The sequence below is a fragment of the Palaemon carinicauda genome, chromosome 22, assembly GCF_036898095.1.
Source record: "Palaemon carinicauda isolate YSFRI2023 chromosome 22, ASM3689809v2, whole genome shotgun sequence".
In the NCBI taxonomy this organism is placed as follows: domain Eukaryota; kingdom Metazoa; phylum Arthropoda; class Malacostraca; order Decapoda; family Palaemonidae; genus Palaemon; species Palaemon carinicauda.
Window position 1 is genome coordinate 104,802,331 of NC_090746.1, and position 3,736 is coordinate 104,806,066.

A 3,736-nucleotide genomic window follows, 5' to 3' on the forward strand; every position below is an offset into this window, starting at 1 on the left:
CTCGGGACTAACCATATTACATATGATCAGCACCCAAGCCCCCTCTCCGCCAAGCTAGGGCAAAGGAGGGCCAGGCTATGGCTGCTGATGAATCAGTAGATAGACCTATAGGTTCCCCCAAAATCCTCATCCTTAGCTCACAAGGATGGTGAGGTTGCAGCGACCAAAGGAACTAATGACTTTGAGCGGGCCTCAAATTCCAGTCTGGCGTTCACCAGCCAGGGACGTTACCACATAGGCCACCAGAACCCTTACATCGCTAGATAAAATTCTGCAGGAATAGACGAAGATTACGAACAATGGCAATTTAAATCAAGCGGATGATAGATCGTATACGATTTGTTAATAAAGATATTAAAATTCCTAATATTGTGAACTCGAATTTCTATCTTAGCTCTATTCTTTTTTTTTTTTTTTATATAATTTATACAAGAAAGATCTATTTTAATATTGGTGTTCTTGAAAAATTTTATTTCAATTTTTCATTACATCTTTTGTAGTTCATTTATTTTCTTATTTCCTTTCCTTACTGGGCTATTTTTCTCTTTTGGAGGCCTTCGGCTTATAGCATACTGATTTTCGAAGTAGACCTGTAGCTTAAATAATAATAATAATAATAATAATAATAATAATAATGATAATAATAATCATAATAATACTTCTTCAAGAAGAGAACTCCTCATATAAACAAACCAACATAGATTATATCTGGAGTTCAAAATTGGTTGAAGCGTAAAACGGAATCCATCCACACCAGAATAAACGATCCTGGAGACCAATTGGAAAGAGGCTTCGATACTGACCTTCCCTAAGGACCCAAAGGAGATGAACAGGTAGTGGAAGAGGCACAAGAGGTCGGTAGAAAGGTCACAAAGTTCACGAAAGAGAGACACTAAGGTCTAAGGGTCATAGAGTGGATGGAAGCCAATAGATGTTAAAGCCAGAGCTTCCGGAGTGGATAGCAGAGCAAACAGGGACAGCGAAGGGATAACAAGGCAAACAGACAATTTTTGATGATTCGTCTATTTTTTGTAAGGTATTTTGCAAACAAATCTCAACAGACTGCATAGCAATATCTCCTACATTCTATATATTGCATGATAATCCCGGTCACATTTTAATATATAAGTAGGAGACTCCCTAACAAGAATTTCATGGTTATCTTTTTCGTTAACAAAGCACAGATAGTAATTGGATTAATATCTAAAATATTATATGCGTATTGCATTGTTTATGATATCAAAAGATTATTGATCATTTGAATAGACAAATAAGCTTACACATAAAATCATTATAATTAAAAAAGTAATGTGAATGGTGTTATATACATATGATCAGCGCCTAAGCCCCCTCTCCACCCAAGATAGGACCAGGGAGGGCAGGCAATTGCTACTGATGACTAAGTAAGTAGACCTATAGGGTACCCCTAACCCCTTATCCTTAGCTCACAAGGATGGCGAGGTTGCAGACACTAAAGAAACTATATAGTCTGAGCGGAACTCGAACCCCAGTCCGGCTCTCCACCCAAACTAAGGCCCATGGAGAGCCAGGCAATGGTTTCTGGTGACTAGGCAAGTGGATCCATAAGCTCCCTCTAAACCACTCATCCTCAGGTCACAAGTATGGTGAGGTTACAGACACTAAAGAAACCATTGAGTTTGAGCGTTATTCGAACCCTAGTCCGGTAGATCACCAGGTAGGGACGCTTTCATTAGGCCACCATAATCTTAATGACACCAAGAAGATGAAAATGATTTTGTATAATTTCTCTGGGGATAGTAATCTTGCTACTCGATGTTTTTCCCTTTGCTCACGCAATCAACCTCGACAAACACTTTGAACTTTCTTTTCTTTTACCTGGAATCCGGCCAACCTTGAACTTCCTCGCTTCGTCTGCCACAAAAGAAGGCCTTCGTGAGCCGCCATGAGACGGAAATTGTTTGCGCCTCTTTGCTTGGCCGTTTCGCAATAAAGCTCTTAAGAGTTCCTTCATCAGACTGTCCATTGCTGCAGCAATCTCGTAATTAATTTCTGCTTTTGAGAGAACTTTCCCCCGACCAGTCACACACTGGCTCCCACCTGCCTCCCCTACCTTTGTCTCTTGCAAACATTTATTGGTTCCATGAAAGACTTTAGCGGCCTAATTACTTCTTTTATGTTTGACGTCAAGAATAATTGCAATCGTTTATTAAGTAATTGGCTATTTCGCCCTTCTGACTCGTCTTAATACTTATAAAGAATAGTTTATTAAACTTTTACATTCTCTCTCTCTCTCTCCTCTCTCTCTCTCTCTATCTCTCCTCTCTCTCTCTCTCTCTCTCTCTCTCTCTCTCTCTCTCTCTCTTTATATCAACAATTTTAATACTTTCAATAAATTAATAAAATTATTGAAGTGATTAATATTATTAAAATCATAGAAATTGTTAAAATAATTTGTGAGGAAAAAAATACCCTCTTATATTTCATTATGAAAATAGAAGGCTGTTCCTTGTCTCTCCATCTGCCGTATGTTAGCAAAACATCTTTAAAAAAATCATATTAGCTGGATGAGGCAGAGCAGCTGTGAGATATTTTTCTTTACTTCCCCCATTTCTAGATCAGAATTTGTTTCACGGCTTCCTCCTTTCTATAAATAATAAAAATTATTCTTTCTTTCTAATAATTTGTGTCTTTACCTTTAGTTATTACAATACACTTTCCAATCCAGAGACTTATCATTATCTAGACTCTAAAGCATCAAAGTTGTGCAGAAATATTTGAGTCATAAAAAAAATTGCATTTGAAGGCAAAGTTACTTTTTTTTTTATGAAATGTAATTGCCTAAAAATATTTTTACCTCCTTAGTATATCAACGTATAAATTCCAAACTATGAATTACCTTAATACTTGGCTAATACAGTGGTATCGGGATCGCCTAGCATTCGCATGGCAGCAGATCGATCCAAGCACTGGAATGCAAGTTTAAGCTGTTTACTGGGGAGGCCACTGCTGTGGGTGGGCTTGCCCGGCTGACGTTCTTGTGAGTATCTATTCTGATGAAACTGGAACTGAAACCAGACATCTTTAATATTCATTTATGAATCACTTTTGTATTCACATAACAGCAGAATCTGAGATACTGTGAGACTAATAAGGTCGAAATAAAAATAATATATATATATATATATATATATATATATATATATATATATATATATACATATATCTATCTATCTATCTATATATATATATATATATATATATATATATATATATACATATACATATATATATACATATATACATATATCTATCTATCTATCTATCTATATATATATATATATATATATATATATATATATATATATATATATATATATATATATATACATACATATATATATATATATTATATATATATATATATATATATATATATATATATATATAGCAAAAGAAGCAGGGGAAGGAAGCGAAGACGATGGAATGACAAACTAAGAAAGTTTGTGGACGAGGACTATCATAGAAAGACCCTAAACAAACGCAATTGGAAGGACATGTCTGAGGTCTTTGTTCTGCAGTTTACTAGTAACGGCTGATGATTTATACATTCAGCATTTCACCACGATGAGGTAGCCCCACTTGAAAAGAGTTATGGAGGCGGAGTGGAGCTCGAGCCTAAAATTAACCGCAAGATTGAATATGCAAATCTTGGAATATATGGCACCTTCACAAAATTTCATTAGCAAGTGATCGT